This window comes from Pseudorca crassidens, chromosome 3 (assembly GCF_039906515.1).
Source record: "Pseudorca crassidens isolate mPseCra1 chromosome 3, mPseCra1.hap1, whole genome shotgun sequence".
Lineage (NCBI taxonomy): Eukaryota > Metazoa > Chordata > Mammalia > Artiodactyla > Delphinidae > Pseudorca > Pseudorca crassidens.
Genome location: NC_090298.1, coordinates 15,574,822 through 15,595,963, shown reverse-complemented (window position 1 = coordinate 15,595,963; position 21,142 = coordinate 15,574,822). Strand labels below are relative to the sequence as shown.

The window sequence follows — 21,142 nt, the reverse complement described above, 5'->3', positions numbered from 1 at the left end:
ATCATGGTATCAAAAATAACTAAGCAGGGCTTCCCTGGTGGCACAGTGGTTGAGAGTCGATGCAGAGGACACGGTTCGTGCCCTGGTCTGGGAAGATCCCACATGCCACGGAGCAGCTGGGCCCGTGAGCCATGGCCGCTGAGCCTGCGCGCCCGGAGCCTGTGCTCCGCAACGGGAGAGGCCACAACAGTGAGAGGCCCGCGTACCGCAAAGAAAAAAAAAAAAAAAAAAAAAAAAACTAAGCAGAATTATCATTTGCTACTCATATACTTCGAGCAAAGTTGCTCATGTCTTCTAAATACATAATTTAATTCTCAAAATAAATATGATATTTATTGTCATTTGCCCCCGTAAAATGGCAAGTCAATACAAACATTAAAGGTTCTACTTTTCATTATAAGGTTGTTCTTTAAACTTTTGTATTTAAATGTCAATGCATACATGCACACTCACACACATACATTCATTTTTTTTTAACATCTTTATTGGAGTATAATTGCTTTACAATGGTGTGTTAGTTTCTGCTTTATAACAAAGTGCATCAGCTATACATATACATACATCCCCATATCTCTTCCCTCTTGCATCTCCCTCCCACCCTCACTATCCTACCCATCTAGGTGGACACAAAGCACTGAGCTGATCTACCTGTGCTATACAGCTGCTTCCCTCTAGCTATCTATTTTACATTTGATAGTGTATATATGTCCAGGCCACTCTCTCACTTTGTCCCAGCTTACCCTTCCCCATCTCCTTGCCCTCAAGTCCATTCTCTATGTCTGTGTCTTTATTCCTGTCTTGCCCCTAGGTTCTTCAGAACTTTTTTCTTTTTTTTTTTTTTTAGATTCCATATATATGTTAGCACATGGTATTTGTTTTTCTCTTTCTGACTTACTTCACTCTGTATGACAGTCTCTAGGTCCATCCACCTCACTACAAATAACTCAATTTCATTTATTTTTATGGCTAATATTCCATTGCATATATGTGTCACATATTCTTTACCCATGCATCAGTCGATGGATACTTAGGTTACTTCCATGTCCTGGCTATTGTAAATTGAGCTTCAGTGAACGTTGTGGTACATGACTCTTTTTGAATTATGTTTTTTTCAGGGTATATGCCCAGTAGTGGGATTGCTGGGTCATATGGTAGTTCTATTTTTAGTTTTTTAAGGAACCTCTATACTGTTCTCCATAGTGGCTGTATCAATTTACACTCCCACCAACAGAGCAAGAGGGTTCCCTTTTCTCCACACACTTTCCAGCATTTATTGTTTGTAGATTTTTTGATGATGGCCATTCTGACTGTTGTGAGGTGATACCTAATTGTAGTTTTGCTTTGTATTTCTCTAATGATTAGTGATGTTGAGCATCCTTTCATGTGTTTGTTGGCAATCTGTATATCTTCTTTGGAGAAATATCTGTTTAGGTCTTCTAGCCATTTTTGGATTGGGTTGTTTGTTTTTTTGATATTGAGCTGCATGAGCTCCTTGTATATTTTGGAGATTATTCCTTTGTCAGTTGTTTCATTTGCAAAGATTTTCTCTCATTCTGCGGGTTGTCTTTGGTCTTATTTATGGTTTTCTTTGCTGTGCAAAACCTTTGAAGTTTCATTAGGTCCCATTTGTTTATTTTGGTTTTTATTTCCATTTCTCTGGGAGGTGGGTCAAAAAGGATCTTGCTGTGATTTATGTCATAGAGTGTTCTGCCTATGTTTTCCTCTAAGAGTTTGATAGTTTCTGGACTTACATTTAGGTCTTTAATCCATTTTGAGTTTATTTTTGTGTATGGTGTTAAGGGGTGTTCTAATTTCATTCTTTTACATGTAGGTGTCCAGTTTTCCCAGCACCACTTATTGAAGGTGGTGTCTTTTCTCCATTGTATACTCTTGCCTTCTTTATCAAATATAAGGTAACCATATGAGCATGGGTTTATTTCTGTGCTTTCTCTCCTGTTCCATTGATCTATATATCTGTTTATGTGCCAGTACCATACTGTTTTGATTACTGAAGCTCTGTAGTATAGTTTGAAGTCCAGGAGCCTGATTCCTCCAGCTCTGTTTTTCTTTCTCACGATTGCTTTGGCTATTTGGGGTCTTTTGTGTTCCCATACAAATTGTGAAAATTTTTGTTCTATTTCTGTGAAAAATGCCAGTGGTAGTTTGATAGGGATTGCATTGAATCTGTAGATTGCTTTGAGTAATTTCGTCATTTTCACAATATTGATTCTTCCAATCCAAGAACATGGAATATCTCTCTGTTTGTATCGTCTTTAATTTCTTTCATCAGTGTCGTATAGTTTTCTGCATACAGGTTTTTTGTCTCTTTAGGTAGGTTTATTCCTAGGTATTTTATTTTTTTTGTTGCAATGCTAAATGGGAGCATTTCCTTAATTTCTCTTTCAGATTTTTCGTCATTAATGTATACGAATTCAAGAGTTTCTGTGCATTAAGTTTGTATCCTGCTACTATATAAAATTCATTGATTAGCTCTAGTAGTTTTCTTGTAGCATCTTTAGGATTCCCTATGTATAGTATCATGTCATCTGTAAACAGTGACAGATTTACTTCTCCTTTTCCGATTTGGATTCCTTTCATTTCTTTTTCTTCTCTTATTGCTGTGGCTAAAACTTCCAAAACTATGTTGAATAATAGTGGTGAGAGTGGGCAACCTTGTTTTGTTTAAAACTTGTTTAGAACAATCAAAATTGTCCTCAGGCAGTAATAATGCAAACTGACATGTTATCTATTTTTGCACTTTTTATCAATGCTCTAAAACCCTTAGCAATCTCACTCTTTCAGTGCTATATCTTTAAACTACACATTTCTCAAACTTGATGTTTAGTAGTATTGCTTTCTAATGTTTCAAATGACATAGGACCAACTCAAGGAAGGCATTGTTTCTGAATTATTCTGTATCCTGTTCTTGGCATCCCAGGCTAACATCTCTTCTATACTATGCACCCTCGACATTGGTTCTTGTGCATTTAATTTTTAAATTAAAAATATTGGAGGTGAAGAATAATGTGAAAGGCAAGTTAAAACTGTGAATCTCTTTAATAAAGAAGCCCAGGGGTATCTGGTCTAGTTGCTGGTGTGGTAGCTCTTATTTATGAAGTCCCCAGGAATTATGGCTCCTTCCAGCCACCACATCACCATTTGCAAGATTGGCTCATTTTCTGAGGATCTAATTTGGCTGCTTCTACAATCCAAACAGCCAAAGTTGAGAAAAGAATGATGAAAGAATGGGGCAAAACATTTCCTAAACTGCCATGTGACATTTTCTCTCCCCACCCACTAGCCATAATTCAGTCACATGACCACATCTAGATACAAGGAAGATTGAGAAATATAACTTTAAGTTTTGTTGTTTATCTGCTGAGCTAAAAATTCTATTAAAATGAAATGAGGGGAGAATTAGTGTTAAGGGAAATTATAAACCTGCCTCATTGACCCACTTTTATTTCCAGGACTTAAAATGTTAGGTCATCCTAACTATTTAGTGATTCAGCCTGACCTATTTCATTGTATCTCATTTATTTCAGTTTGATGGGGACTGACATGTGTGGTTGCCTCTGTACCAGACCTTTTAAGGATTTATTATTACATTATTATTGTTGTTTTTGTTGTTGTTAAGCTTCTTGAATCTTATTCCCATTCCATTGAATCAGAATTTCTTGGGATGGGGCCTCATTTTGCATTTTTAATGGTAACAAAAATGATTCTTAGGGGGCTTCCCTGGCACTTGTGCATATAATAAACCCTGATCTAGACTCCACATAGTTAGGCCTGGCTTGATGAAAAAAATATCACCACAAATATATCACAATTGTAAAGAAAATAAAATCTCACATTACCATCTTTGCATCAGTAAATGACTAATTTGTGCCAAAATGTACTTCCTAAGCTCCCTTGTTTTATCCTATCTCTATGGGCTTCTCACTCTCCTACTTTCAAATCAAAACCTGAACACAAGAAATTTTATGTCCATGTGAATTACTTCTCCAAGGACATCACTTTCTAAGGTTTCTCTTTCATTAGCAAGTGATCCAGGGTTGACCTCACTCTAAGTTATTGCAGGTACTGGTTCAAACACAGAGAAGCACTGACATCTGAGCTATCCTGGGGACCCTAAAATCCTATCAGAAAGGATGATTGCAATTATGTCAAGATGGAGAACATTTTGAGGACTCTCTCCTCGAAGTCCACTATATCATGGATGTAGATGTTTTAGTTTGGGAGCTCCCAACAGAAGGAAATATCATTAGATGAAAGTCAACTGTTTATTTTAAAGTGAGACTGAGTCCTGCTGAGTAGACCTAATTCATCTCCTCTCAAAATTCAGGCAAAAAGAAATGGTTTCTAAAAGATGGACTAGATTTTCACTAAGATATTCACCATGAATAATTCAATCTGAAGACAAATAAATGTACATGAAGGGCAGATACCCTCTGCTATGCTACTACCATGAGTCAAAATAAGGAATTTAGTATACTTTTATGTGGTCTTTTATATTGAGCTGGATTACATTGTTATTCTCATGTCCAAGTGAGAAACAGCTGCAGTTTATGCAAAATTGGTATTAAATTTTCCCAACCTACTGCTCCTACTGAGTTATACTAACTCCTTGATTGAGAAGGCTGTAGGAATAAAGAAAAAGTTTGAAAATATATGCCTTAAATAAGTCAAGGAAGACATTTTCTTCATTTTATTTATACCCCATGCTGGGGTTTACTTAAAATCTTTTGTGGTCCTCCTGTTATTTTATAATTTTTAGAAAATAAAGCAGCAGGGAATCATCTTCAGACTTTATTTTGGTTTATTTGAATTTTTTAAAAGGTTTTCTTCAGTGAATTGCTTCAGGGCCCAGATACTTATCTAAGTAACAAACTATTAAAAATACATACTTTTAAATAATGATTTTTAATAGCAATAATAGGGAAGATATCACTTTTATTTAAGTTGATAACCAGGCTTCCCTGGTGGTGCATTGGTTGGGAGACCACCTGACGATGCAGGGGACACGGGTTCGTGCCCCAGTCTGGGAGGATCCCACATGCCGAGGAGCAGCTGGGACCATGGGCCATGGCCACTGAGCCTGTGCGTCTGGAGCCTGTGCTCCACAGCGGGAGAGGCCACAGAGGTGACAGGCCCATGTACTGCAAAAAGGAAAAAAAAAAAATTGATAACCAAATTCTTCATTGATATTCTATCCTCTACCTAATACAATACATTTTTTCTTCTATATCTAATTTTTCCATGTCCTACTTTCAGATTTTCCTTCTTCCATGCCACACCCATCTCTGATTTTGAAAAAAAAATGAACTATTTAAAACAAAGAAGTTTTAATAATGTAGCAATAGATTGTAGGTAAGGCATAAAACTTGAATATTTACAAAATGGATTGTGCAATCCAGAAGGACTCAGATAATTGGGAATAAAATATAAGGTCTGAGATCCAGTACATTTGAGAAACACAGTATACTATGTTCTATTACTGGAGACCATCAGTGAGCATTGGACAGTGAGGAGAGGTGATATATATTTCCTGGTAATTCAGAATCCAGACTTCCACTTTGGTCTGCTTTGGTCCATACAACTTCTTTAGCAGTTACTGTCCATGTAAATCTAGGCAAATTGTTTGACCTAAGTCTAAATATCTTTAGCCCTCAAATGGGGATAATAATAATAATACTTACCACAGAAGACTGTTGCAAAGATCATATGCAGATTTTTATCATGGTAACCTGACCCAGAGCAAGCCCTCAATAATGTTAGTTATTATTTATTATATTAAAAGCACTGAGAAGTCTCCCAGTTTTAAAAAAAGTCTTTGTTTAACCTAATATTTTCCAAATTTGCAAATAACAATGCCCATCTTTTTTTTGTAGTGCATTTACTATTAACTTTGGAGTATATAGATTAACTTAACTCCTGAATATTTGGGGAAGTAATTTACTATAATCTGACAAATATATTTCTCTAAAAGAAAATAATTTCAATCCCTTGACTCTTAGCAGTTCCAGAGGATTTATATATCTTCTCTAAATACCATGTATCAGAGGTATGCTGTTGTCAGAAGAAAAAATCCCATTTATATCTTCTAATCTATATTTGATATATGAGCATCCACACTATCTAGACAGCAGTATATGCAAACTTGATTGAATCCCACATATTTTTCTCTTTCTTTTTTTAAACCAGATGTCACATAGTTGAGTTATGAGTTTTTACTAATGAAGCCTGAGTCTTCAGAAATTCATATTTTCTTATCAGAGAAAAACAATCTAGTCCATAGTTAATCCCAGTATACTTCCTAAAAAGTTAACTTAAAACATGTAAAGGTCATTTCTCATTGCCACAAAATTTATACATGCAAATTCTTGACAAGAGCAGAATTAGATATTTCTCTGTAACAGCAACCAAGTGGATCAACGTACTGCATCTGTTCTAATATATATGAATTTACCTTATTCTGCTTAACATACTCTCAGAGGATAAAAGTTATTTCTCAGAAATGTTGAAGAAGGAAGAAAATAACTTTGTAGCCATAGAGGCCAAAATTGGCAGAATGATAGAATGGTACATGCAATATTTTATTCCTTTCCAACAAAATTAGCATTAGAAGCTTTGCATACTTTCTAGTATTTATTATGCAAAGCTGTATGTATGAAGATACAAATATGAATATATATATATAATACACATACAGATGTGTGAATACACAGTTTTATGCATGTATATACATGCAAATACATGTAAGTATATATATGATATATATAAATATATGTATATATGTATATAATTATATTTTCTTTACACAAGTTTGTGTCCCTCATTAAAGCACTGTCACAACCATTTTCTCACTGTTTTGAAATTTACAAAACCAACATTTTAAAGATACAGCATATTTCCTCATATAATTTGTATACACTATCTCTAGGGATCTAGATTATATTTACTGTGTTTTATATATATATATATATATATATATAGCACAATGATGAACATCTCAGTGTAAAAATGTTTATTGTAGTTTGTATTCTCAGTAAATTTCCTAAAACAGCAATTATCATCTAAAATTACTTATCAAAAGGAAGTTAAATTTCATAATGCATTTGATGAGCAATTACTTTCAAGCAATGATAAAATTATACCTTGATTATCATGGAGAAAGTAACTTTTGTCGTTTTTATAAATAATGAGTAAAATACCTATTATTAATAATTTAAGAGTTTAAAGAAAAAAACTGTCATTATTCCTTTGATTTTCATTTTCTGCTGCTACTACCATTGAATACTTTTGCAAGTTTATTGGTAGTGTTTCTTTTGCAAATTTTTGTTTATGTCCTTTGTCTTTTTTGGAAAGTGGAGGAAATTTTAGCTTATCTTTCTCATTTCTATGAGCTCTTGTTCACATAAAAATTTGGAGTCATGGTAATTGCATATATTTACCCAGCTATTATATTGCCTTGTTTAAACATGACGCGATGGTGTGGCAATTCTATCGTTCCTTTGTTTTACTTTTTTTTTAAACAAATGGTTTTATCAACTTTATTGCTTTTTTTTTTTTTTTGCGGTACGCAGGCCTCTCCCTGTTGTGGCCTCTCCCGTTGCGGAGCACAGGCTCCAGACGCACAGGCTCAGAGGGCATGGCTCATGGGCCCAGCCGCTCCGTGGCATGTGGGATCTTCCCGGACAGGTCACGAACCCGCGTCCCCTGCATCGGCAGACGGACTCTCAACCACTGCGCCACCAGGGAAGCCCCTGTTTTACCTTTAATAGACTTTTACTGTCTTTTACTATTGTCTTCTTTTATTTCAGTCTTGCCATCTACCTCATATAGCATCCCTAATATGTTCCTACTTAACAGTATAAATGAATCCTGATGATCAATAGCTCAAAGTTGCCCTAGAAGAGAGAATAATGCAAATCCCAGTTTAGACAAGCCTAAATTTTGCATTAAGATACCCCAAACACCTAAATAAAAAGTTACTCTTTGCATTCTGATTTCAGCAATTGGTTCTTAAATGAGAGTCCAAAACCCCTTGTCTGGGCACAAAATGTAAATTGCAGAGAAATTAATCTCAGATTTAGAAATAAGTTATGGATTCAGTATCTGCTATAAAATATCTTAAGTCCAGACCTCTATCCCCAGTCTCCTTTATCTGAGTCACATGTGATTCATGTTGACTAAAGGGCAGGTCTTAGAATGACCAGCAAAAACATTGTATCTTGAACAACCAATTTCCCATTATCATATCTGAGTACTGAGAGCAAACCAAACCAGTTAACCTAATAGAAATGACCTCAGCCTTTCATGTCTCTATTTTTTTTAATATTTGTATAGAATGAGGCTTATTTATTTAGCTCTTCAACTGATTTTTAAAGCCTTTATTGTATTTAATTCCATTTGGTTAGTGCCCCTGTGGATGTACTCTCTATCCATTTTTACCCTACATTCTGTTCCAAGAAGTTGTACTTTGGAATTGCATCCCCTGGGCCACAACACTCCCAGGTTCCAGTTGAGTTTGGCCAATGGGAGGCACCAGCAGCAAATCAGAAGCAGGTGGAGAGAGAAACTGGGGTACTTCTCTGATGGATTCCTTCCACAGTGGGCCATTATTTGCCAGAGACTGTGCCCCTTTACTGCTGGCTACAGCTGCTCTTCTACAACTTCAGTCCTGAACAAGGTGAGAACCACTTCTTCCCTTGGCTTCTTCCCCTGGCTTCTTTAAGCTTCTAGGTGATAGTACATCAGTAGATAGTAGATAGAAGATTTCCTGCTGCTGCTGGCCCTGGAATGTTGACTTATGATGTTTCCCATTAATCATTCAAACAACCTTTGATGGTTCCCATTAATCCTGTCCAATCCATTGCAAATATCCTTTCATTAAATTCTCTTCAATAACATTTTAGAGTTGCCACCTGTTTTTTCTCTGGCTTGTGATACAATACAGTGTATTCTGATATAAAACAGCCTATTTTGATATAATACAGAATTGTATCAGAATACACTGATACATCTAATGTTAGATGTATCTAATTTTAGTTTTAAGTGCTTGAATTTATTGTCAAGGATGAAAAAGTATATCGATTGAATACCCCTAAAAAGAAGTAAATCTAGCAAGGTTTCATGTTCATCTAACCTTCTTCCCATCATTTTTTTTAATTATTGATGTCATCTGGCATTATCTATTATTATGTTATATTATAATATATAATATTATGTATGGTTATTATATATCACATATTCTTATTAACTTTAAAGTTATTTTACTAAGTAATTTGAGAATTGTGTATAATATTTCAACTCAATTGACATATGTAAATGATAGTTGTTATTATTTAGGTCAAATAAGATATTTATTGTGACTTCCTTGAAGCATTATTTCCTCATTCTTGAATTTCTGCTTTTGTTTGCACACTTGATAGATTTCAGTCATATTTTTGAGGGGTAGGATATATGATATATGAATGGTATGTAGTATAAACCTTTATAAATCAGAAAAAAACCCCCCAAAAACATTAGTTTGCTTCCTTATGTGATCTTCATAGATTTCTATACAATACTTGCATCAAAGATTTTTCTTCTCAAATTGCTCTAGACATTGTGCCCTTGTTCTAATGTGTTAGTGTCATGACAGAAAAAAATATGAGGTCATTTTTATTTGCATAGGAATGATATTCTACTTGAATTATTTTAAATTTGAAAATATGATATGCAAAAATTTTTACCAGAATATGTTTAACAAAAGTCAGGTTTTGCTTCTTTTGACTAGTACCATATGGTAGGCCGTTTGATACTGACCATTTTAATCTATAATTAAAATTTTATCTCAAAAATTTTATGATTAAATATATATTTTAAATTATTGCTTCTATTCTCTTATACGTGTTCTCACTCTTTCTCAAAACTTATCTTCTGATTTCCTGTGTTCTATCCTACTTCTGTAGCTCACTTAATCTACTGTACTCTTTAACGATACAAATGTAATATACAATACTACCTTATTATGGTTTACTTATGCTACTACCTTATTTCATAGAGTATTTTCATCTCAGTCTGAAAATCTGTCTTACGATATAAAATTATATTTTAATCTTTTTTTCATGGAGTCGACTTTTCCAGTTTTTGAAATCTCTGATTTCTAAAGTATACTTCCCAAAATAACCTTTTTCAAAAATGTTCTGTGTTTATATTTACTATCACTCATGCTTTGTAATATTATTTGGTCCGATATGGCCTGTTTCCATTTACTTAATTGGAAGTTAAGTACAATTAACTTAATTGTTATTCTCTTCTACAATCTCTAGTTTCTGAAGGTGGATACTTTTCACAGCCAGAGTTCTATCTGGTCATGTGCGGTCTTTCTGATGTAAAACAATAGATTCAATGGAGGATGCTTTTATCTAATCTTGGAAGACTATTTTTACATGTCAAAAGTTACTTGGAAACTTTTTACATGGAAAAAGTATGTTTGGATCAGAATCAATGTCTCCAGAAGAGTCAAGGGGCACCAAACACAATGGCCTTATTTGACTGGGCAAAAATAAATAAAAGAAGGCTTACGCTTTCACTTTTCTCCTTTTTGATGTCTGGCATTAACTGTATTCTCATATTCCTAAACTCTGTCTATATTTATCTCTAGAGTATGTTTCTCTTTAGATTTTTTCCAGATTTATTGAGATATAACTGACATTTAACATTGTGCAAGTTTAAAATGATGATTCAATGTGATGATTTGATACTGTGTGTATTGCAAAATGATCACCAGAGTGGGGTTAGCTAACACCACCATAACCTCACATAATTACCGTTTCTTTTTTTTTTTTTTTTTGGTGAGAAAATTCATGATCTACTCTCTTAACAACTTTCAAGTGTATAGGATAGTATTGTTAACTATCCTATAGTTAACAGAGATAGTCACTCTGCTGTACATTCCATCCCCAGAACATATTCATCCCATAACTGGTAGTCTGTGCCCTTTACAGGCATGTCCTCATTTCCCTGACTCACAACCCCTGCTAACCACCATTCTACTCCCTGTTTCTATGAGTTTGGCTTTTTTTAGATTCTACATATAAATGATATCACACTGTATTTCTCTTTTAGATTATGTTTTAAAAAATATGTTTCAAAAAGTGTTCAGAGTCAAGGAAGAAGATGTTGTTCGTGGTGTCTGACGAGTAGTGATGAGTACTTCCTTGAGTCATATTATTCAACAGTAATGTTGAAGGATAAAAGAAATATAGGAAATTGTTTATTACACAGGTGTCCACAGTAATCAAATTTTCAGCAAGTAATTTACATTTGTGTAGCTGAATAACACAGAGATTCATCTATTTAAAGTGGAAAGTTGTACAGAAAAATAATGAGTTAATGTTGGAAAGGTATAGGGCCAACATATGGCAAGTTATGAGTCCAGTTTAGGGAGGTTGGACTTTATTTTTCCAGGAGAAAATATTTTTGTTTTTTCTTCCCTTGGAATTATCAAGATGTAATTATCAAGATACAGGGGGTTGGAAAAGAAGCAACCGGATGCATGGAGAAAAGTTAGAAGAATGGACAATATGGGGCTGCATAGAAAGGAAGTGACATTGGTTGAAACTGGGAAAATGTAATCTGTAAACTGATGAGAAATTACAATGGCATACCATTCTGGTAGAAGGTTTATGCTCTTCTCTGATGTTTTTTCAAAGAATTTGAAAGTTTACATTTCTCTTGTGGCATTTAGTTTAAGTATTAATTGTTCTATTTGGGTGCAAATGATCACTTTATAAGAAAATAAGCTCCCCATGAAGCAAGACTATATCTGAATCATCTTTATATCTTATAAATGTAACAATATGACAGAAAACTCTCTAAAAATGTGATAGATTTATACAATTTTAGAAATGGAATTAGGAGTTTTTAATCCCTTTCTACTAAGATTAAAAAATTGAGACTCAGAGACTGTTAATGTCTTATTCAAGGTCACAGAACAAAAATAGTTACTGAGCTGGAGTTTGATATCAAGTTTTCTAATTCCTAGGAGAAATCAATTTCCATCATAGCATGTTGGATTATTAACTGAGAGAATAATAAAGAAACTGATAAACAAAATCAAAAAATGTTGAGTAAAATTATAAATTATAAAACATTTTCTAAAGTCTTGATGTTTGACTAAAACAAATAAGCTTATAAACTAATTGTAACATTAAAATAGCTTCAAATATTACAGCTATGGGAGATCCCAATTCATGTTAATGCAAATTCATTTATAAGTAAAAACTTACCTATGGTGAAAAATAATTCCACAGTTAAAGATGGGAAAATGTCCAAGTTGAAAATCCAGTAGGCAGAATTACCTAGGAAAAAATACCATTGCTGTTTTCACATTTATCCATTTAATTTTTTAAAAATGGCATATAATATAGACCATTATAGGGGAAAATAGAAATATTAGAAATATATATATTAGTTGCCTTCCTGGGATATTACTCATTAAAAAAAAAAGGTTTTCTTAGGACTTATCCATTCAATAAACATAATTCTATAACATGATTTGAATATCAAGTTATATTTCATCATTTTAAAATCTCCTTCAAACTTAGTAATTAATGCCAATAGTGTTTAATGTTTGGTTTAATGTTCATTTTTAAAGCCACATTTTTATAGTAAAAGTGTAAATGCTATAAATCAACAAATGCATTTGTGAGGTCACAATTATTATATCTGACTTATTTATGAGGAATGATACAGAGGGATGGTGCCAGGAATCTAAATACCATATTTTAAAGTTCAAGAATATTAACAGTTCCTGTAACCCCCTGAAGGATATAAATACTTTAAAATGATCAAGTTAGGTGGAAATATTAATCCCATGGAGCTACAGACAGAAAGATTTGAATATGTGTACCATAGATAGCTTTCTTATTATATATCCTCACAAAGTGAGTATTTTACCACATTGTAATTTTAGATGTCAATTACACATGTCTACATTTTAATCACAAAGCAATTTTGAAGACTATATATTTTAAAACAATTTTGAATAGAGAATAAGAATTATAAATTATATAATTATAAGTTATAATAAGGACATAGTAAAATCAACCTGCCATTTCTCAAACGGGAAGATAGGAGGATGCCAATTGCTAGCCCAAACTCATTCTCCTTAAGGAATTACTTGTTTCCCTTTTCACTCTTTCTTCTCCTGAAAGCCAGAAAGTGGAAAAGAGAAAAGACCCTAGGGCATGACAGAGCAGCAAGAGAGGAGGAGCCTGGATTACTGAATGATCATGAAGAATATAGCTGCCTACCCACCCTGGACCACTGATCTGCTTTGAACTATTACATAAGAGAAAACTAACCTTCTACCTTATTTGAGATTCTACATGGTAGTCTTCCTGGTACTGTAGCTTAGTCTCTACACTAAGTAATACAAACAACATATAAAATTGAAAATGTCGGGAAGTTTGGCAAACAGAGTATGGGATAACTGACATCATAAAAGACTTAAAATATATCTATTACCTTGTGAGCAGGTAATAGATCATAAATATCTAGACCATGTTTATTAAAAACCAATCATATGTTTGAAGTCAGTTAGCAAACATTTGGTCCTTTCCAGAACATCCGTAAGACATTTAGTCCACACCAAAACGTCCTTGAGATTTGGACCTGTCCAAAATCACTTGGCATAGACCTAATATACTCACAAACATTTTAGATAGGACCAAATCTCAAAGGCCTTTTGGCATGGACCAAAGTCTTATGGACCAAATGTCTTAACAGATGTTTTGGAGAGGGCCAAAGTGTCCTGCAAGGTTCACAACAAGTCATCTATTTTAAGACTTCTTCACAAGTAAGAATACTCAAGTTGGATATACTTAAACTGAGCAAAACAAAAATTTTATCCTCATGATGATGGATTTCACTGCTGCAAAATTCAGGGCAGACCCAAATGTGAGCACCATTAAAAGCTACATAATAGCAAGATAAGTGACTAAGTGAAATTCATTATTTCTTCCCTGAGCTACAGTTACAAGTGATGGGAGAGAAAAGGTCAAACTTTCATAATGAGTATAGTCAGAGCAAACTTTTCAGATAAAATTTTGAATCATTTGCAAGTCCCTAGTTTTATATTAATGTGACAGGCAAAAATATGCACCATAAAAGTGTAATAATGTATTCATTAGTCTTTTTTATTAGTTTAACATATATTTTGAGAAACTAGACATAGTCTTATTGCCTATAAATTAAGATGCACTGTTTAAAAGCCATTCTTTTGCAGAAAATTTATTATAATAAATTAGAAAGGCATGAAAACAATTCAACGTGTGCTCCCACAAGGCTAACAGGTTCTAACTAATCCGTTAGGTTAAACAATTAGTTTCAGTTTGTAAAAACATAGTAGTTAATCAATTTTTTTGCCAATGTGTCATTTTAGACATGCAAAGATGCATTAATAGTGTCATAAAACATGCCTAACTAACATCTCCATGGGATGCTTTATGATCTTCAAATTTGCATAAGGTGTAAACAGAATGTGTGAGAGAAGAATGGATATAATAAATGTTAGCTCTGGAGGACTGAGGTTACCTAAAGTACAGCAAATAAAAAATGGTTTGTTTCATATCCAAGTTTCAACTCTTCTCAATTGGGTTATTAATTATATTGTAAGCCATTAAAAAAATAAAATGAGTATGTTAAGGAATGCATGCTCATAAAGTAGAAAGCTGAGAAATGTATGGTAACACGTGTTTTCTGTTTATTATATGAATATTTTTGAACGTTTATTATGTGAATATTACATACGACAATGGATATATGTAGTGTGCGTAAAATTGGACGTAAATTGCTTAAGTAGTGATATACTTGAGCTGGGGCAGCCCAGAGGATCATTACCAGGTGTCATTGTCCCAGTGTTTCTGCTCAGTAAAAGCTCTGGTTTCACCTTTGACAGGGGTTATCATCTTATCCTTGCTACCAAAGAATTAGCACAACAAAACATTTCCACTCAACAGCTTGGCAGGCACCTAAAATGTGTGTAAGGGAGAGAGAGAAAGCTGTCAATCCAAAAAAAAAAAAAAAAGAGAGATATAAGCTACTTCCAAGTTTTAAGTCTTTAGAAGTAGGCTATTGAGACACTTTGCAGAATTTACTTGGGAATTTTTGTTTGAAGACCCGGTATTTATAGTAGACATTGAACAACTGCAAAAAAGATATAAAAATTGCTGTGAGTGCCTTAATAAGAGTGTCTGTATGCTCCTCGCCAGCATGTTAGATGTTGAGGAAAAACTTTTATCTAGACTGGGAGCCAGAGCTGGTTGCTTTTATGGTTTGTGCACTCTGTGTTTTGATAAACAAAAGAAATGTGGTTCAAATGAAAGGTAGACCAAAAAGCAAAAACCGGTTTCTAAGCAATGGCACAAAAAATCAGAGTTCTTAGTTTTGGAGGATTGAGAGGAGAGAGTTTGAAAGTGTCCCCTGCGGTATTGAAACATAAAAGCAGGCAGAGCTTTATCAGGCATCTAACAAGTCACTGCTGGGGTGGAGACTTCATGGTGCCTAGTCAGTTCAGACAAGAAAGGCACACAATAGCTCTTGCTTCATGGAATAACAATGGAGCAGGATACAAAAAGATTAGCAAAACTTGAAGTATCAAAATATAAGAATTAAAGAGGAAGAGGAATCAAATCATACCAAAAATTTCTTTGCTAGTGAACCCTTAAAATGATCTGTAGACAAAAAAGAACATCATGGAAAGTTCTACCCACTGAATGAAAGGACCTAGAATCTAGAAAATGCAAGCGAGGTAAGCAGTATCTTCTATGCAGTGGTTCTTAAAGTGTGGTTCCCAGGAGGAACACCAGCATTAGCATCGCTGGGAACTAGTAAGAAATGTAAATCTCAGCCAAACTCAGCACATGCTAAGTCAGAAACTGGGGGTATGGCCCAGTAATCTGTAGTTTAATAAGGCTTACAGGTAATTCTGATGCACACAAAAATTTAAGGCCCATTGCTCTATGGAATACTGCCTTACTCTTTCTGGGTTTGTAGCAAATTAAAATGCACAGATTATTTCCTATCAGTGCTCTATTAAAGGTTTTTCGTTCTCATTAAAATGCAATGCTTAACTAATAAAATAAAAACATTCAGATTGAAATGAAATGGATATAATATGATTTGCAGTAACTTCCATAATTTCCCAGAAACACTGAAATTCTTTAATGAACCTAGGGACCCCCATCATGAGATTATTGACACTTTGGTCTCATGGTGATGACTTGGAGAAATACTGGCCATTTTAGGACTTACTTAACAAACACCATGGACCTTAACCTACTAAAGCTGATCTAGTACTGTCCCTGCTGCAGAACCAACCTACCAGTCACAGAGACCAGAGGTGAGTCCCCATTATGATGGGGCCATACTTCAAGGACAACAATCAGCCAGTTGGTGGCCAGTTGGGAGGCAACACTGTGTAAAGATAGGATGCCATTCTTCAGGATAGAACATGTGCACTCAGAGACCTCTGCATGGCATTATCTCCCCACTAGTAAGAATTCAAGAGTCCACAAACCAATGGTTAAATGTAGGAGTGGCCACTTAGTGTCTGTACGCACTTAGCATTGCTGGGAGAATTTGTGTTTTCCATTCATGCAGTGCTTGGATCCTGTTACTGAATGGGACAGAGAGACACAGCAAAAGTCCCATTTATTAAAATATATAGCTCCCACATGGACATTTTAAGCTCCTTACGTTCAGGGAACAGCAGGCAAGAATGGAGTTGCTATCTTGCCAGTGCTAACAGACCCTGAACATTGGGAGGAGAATGTACATGATGGAGGCAGAGAGGAAAACGTTTAGAACCAGGTGACTTACTTGGCACTGCTCTGAACACCCTCGTCTAATTGCGACTGTAAATGACAAGTACAATAACTACAGCCTCAGGAGGATATGGTGATCAGGGTTGAGATTCCTTATGGATGAGGTTGTAGGTGGAGCCATGAAGACAGAAAACATTAAGGAAGTGTGAAAAGACATAAGAGACACAAGACAGAGAGGCTTAAGGAAATAACAGAGAAGGCACACATAGTAAAATTGGAAAGAAATCTAGGACAATATTTCATACAAAATGAAAGCTTATAACAAATTGATAAATTCCTAAATAAATCAAAAGTGATTCAAGAAGAAACAGAAAATAAGAATCCATCTGAAAGCATTAAAGAAATAGAAATATTAAATAATTAAAAAACTATAAGATTCAATTCAACAAATATGTTCTATGAAACATTCACAAAAATGTTAGTATTTAATTTATGTGCACATTATTCTCAGATATAGAAAAAGAAACTGTCTTTATTTCTTTAATTCATTTAATGAAGCATTCAAACCAAAGATGGTATGAGAAAATTTCAGCCAATTTCACTTATGAGCAAAGATGTTATCCATTAATAAAATAAGAGTAAATTAAATTCAGCAATGTATTTTTAATAGGGTTTTTAAATGTTTGTTTAATAGCGGGAATGCAAGGATATTTTACTATAGTAAAACAATATAATATATAATATTAATCAATTAAAAGAGAAATATAAAAATAAATCAGATATGATAGTAAAGAATATGATAAAATCAAATACACATACATAATTTTAAACTTTGAGAAAAATAAGAACATGAGGAAATTTTTAAATTTGAAAAAGGGTATATATCAAACACATACGTCAAAAAACCTGTGAAACTTAAGAATAAACAAAACAAGAATGACTATCATCATCATTACTCTTCATAATCTTATGAAAGTTTGAGACAGTGCAATAAGACAAGATAAATAGATAAAAGCATAAAGGTTTGAAACAAAGAAACAAAATTATAAATATCCATAATTATTATTTTTGTCAACACAGAAAATAAAGAGGCTCTATAAACTATTAAAAGTAAATAAATTTAGAAAGTTTACCTGATATAGATCAATATACAAAGTCAGTAACATTTCTATACACAGCCAAAAACATATTGATAATGTAATTAAAAATATAATATCAATCAGAGTAAAAACAAAAGCCATAAGCCTCTTGAATTTAGTCTAACAACAACAACAACAAAAAAACATTTAGAGAAAAAAAATAATTATTGTCTTAGTCCATTTGGGCTGTTGTAACAAAATACCATTGACTGGGTGGCTTATAAACAACAGTTTATTTCTCACAGTTCTGGAGACTGGAAGTCTGACATCAGGGTGCCAGTGTGGTTTAGTGAGAACCCACTTCCATGTTGCAGACTTGTCCTTGTATTCTTACGTGGTAGATGGGGCTAGGGAGCAGTATGGAACCTGTTATAAGAGCACTAATCCCATTCACGAGGGCTCCCTCAGGTCTAATCACCCCAAAGGCCCTACTTCCTGAAACTATCACCTTTAGTAGGCTAAGATTTTAACCTATTTTGGAATGACACAAACACTGAGATCATAGCAGCTGTCAAAAATCATAAAATATCATATGATATCATTTATACATAGAATCTAAAAAAGTGATACAAATGAACTTATTTACAAAACAGAAATAGACTCACAGATGTAGAAAACAAACTTATGGTTGCCAAAGGAGAAAGGGGTGGGGGAAGGACAAATTAAGAGTTTGGGATTAACAGATACACACTATACTGTATATAAAATAGATAAACAACAAGGGCCTACTATATAACACAAGGAACTATATTAAATATCTTGTAAAAATCTATAATGGAAAAGAACCTGAGAAAGAATATATATTTTATATGTATATATATATATGAATGATTTGCTGTACATCTGAAACTAACACAACATTGTAAATCAACTATACTTCAATTAAAAAAACAGAAAATCAAAAAAACAACAAAAAAAAACATGAAAGAAAACCCACATGGAGAACAATATTTTTAGGCTTATGAAGATGATATTTCTTGGTCATATGAACTACAGATGCAGTACAGTATTTAAAATTCCTAAAGGTTCTTTACAAAATTTAGCCAAATGATCCTAAAATATACAAGTATGAGCAAATGTGGAAAGAATAACCAAGGAAAACTTAAGATTAATAAGTAAGGATTTTCCTTACCAGTTAATAAGATTTACTATAGTCAAGAATTATATATTATTATGAGAATAATCATAAAGCACAGAGTCAAGAATCAGAAATTTTGCAAATTTTGTATATGATGATTTGACATCATTACCAAAATAGACATTGGTACTAGTAGTGCTGTGGCAAATTTTTTAAAGATAAAATTATACCTATCTCTAATGCCATATGCATTAATATCAATTTCAAATCATTCAAAGACACAGGAAAAAAAAGGGTAAAGAGGACACTGAAAAACTTTTAAAAGATAATATAGATGAATGTCCTTATAATATTAGGAAAAATGATTGCTAAATTTGACTACATTAAAATTTGAAATTTTTGACTATTTTAAGACATCATAGGACTTCCCTGCTGGTGCAGTGGTTAAGAATCTGCCTATCAGGTGACACAGGTTCGAGCCCTGGGCCGGGAAGATCCCACATGCCATGGAGCAACTAAGCCCACATGCCACAACTACTGAGCCGATGTGTCGCAACTACTGAGCCCACGTGCTGCAGTTACCAAAGCCCAAACACCTAGAAACTGTGCTCTGCAACAAGAGAAGCCACTGCAATGAGAAGACTGCACACCACAAGGAAGAGCCCCTGCTTCCCGCAACCAGAGAAAGCCCATGTGCAGCAACGAAGACCCAACACAGCCAAAAAAAAAAAAGACATCATAAACTCATTTAAAAGTTAAGGTATAATTTTTAAATATTCCAATGCACATACTTATAAATATTTTTAGTCACAATATATAATAAACCACAACAAATTAATAAGAAAAGGTAAATGATCCAATAAGGAATTGGAAAAAGTATATGAATAGGCAATTCAAATCACGAGAAACCAATATGGGTGATTAACATAGAAAATATGCTAATTTTCAATAGTAATCAGCAAAAGGCAAATTAAAAGAACTGTGGTAGGTAGAATAATGACCCCTTAAGATACAAAGGCCCTGATCCCTAAAAACACTTGGCGTTACATGGTAAAAAGGACTTAAGCAGATGTGATTAAGGGTATAGGCCTCACCATAGGGACAGTAGCCTGGATTATCTAGGTGGGCTCAACCTGATCAAATGAGCCCTTGAAGCAGAGAACTTCTCTAGCTGGAATGAGAGAAATAGGGCATAAGAAGTCTAAGAAATTCCAAGTGTGATGGGACTGAGCCCACTGTTGCTGGAAGGGAACCACATGGGGAGAATGAGAAGAAAGGCAGGCAGCATCTCAGAGCAAAGCCTGGTCCTTGGCCCACAGCCAGTAAGGAGAAAGGGACCTGAATTCTGCCAACAACCTGATTGAGTTTGGAAGTGGAATCATCCAAAGAATCTAGAAAAAAACACAGACCTGTAAACACCTCTATTTTTCCCTTGTGAGATTCTAAACACAAAACCAGCTGAGACACAGTACACCTAGACTTCTGATCTACAGAACTGTGACATAATAAATGGTTGTTATTTTAAGCCACTAGATTTGTGGTAATTTGTTATGGTCACAATAAACATCTAATACAGGACCAATGAAGTATTTCCTACCATCAGCATGGCCAAGATTATACCAAGTCTTGATGAAGATGTGAGAAACAGGAATATATACACAGCTAGTGTGTTGGTAGGAGGGTAAGTTGATATGGTGATCTCATAGAAAGCAATTAGTCTCTATCTGGTTAGATTGAACATGTTCCTGTCTTTGGACCCACAGATTCTACTTCTAGGTATCTGTCCTAGAGATGAGTGCTCATGGAGACATGTATTAGAATGCTTTTTTTTATTTTGTAATAATTTTAATGATTAAAAAATGGACAAAAACCTAATGTTCACTCATTAAAATGTAATGAAAGAGTAAATGGTTTATTCATTTAATGGAATGCTAGGCAACAGTTGTGACTGTTTCACATCTCATATAATAATAATTATAAGAAGATAAAAATATTTAACAGGATTCTTATTCCATAGAAGGCAGTATTCTAGATACATAACATATATTAACTCTTTGAATCTTCACAGCTATTTGATGTAGGAGCAATAGTTATCCTAATTAAAAGAT

The 21,142-nt window shown here is 34.1% G+C and overlaps 1 long non-coding RNA gene across 1 annotated transcript in view; it reads right to left on the bottom strand.

Moving 5' to 3' along the window:
- Positions 1 to 21,142, bottom strand: part of LOC137220639 (uncharacterized) — a 209,636-nt gene that overhangs the window by 10,539 nt on the left and 177,955 nt on the right. Inside the window, exon 2 of the long non-coding RNA XR_010941723.1 lies at positions 12,279 to 12,350. This is a non-coding gene — a long non-coding RNA (uncharacterized lncRNA). The remainder of the gene's footprint in view (positions 1 to 12,278; positions 12,351 to 21,142) is intronic.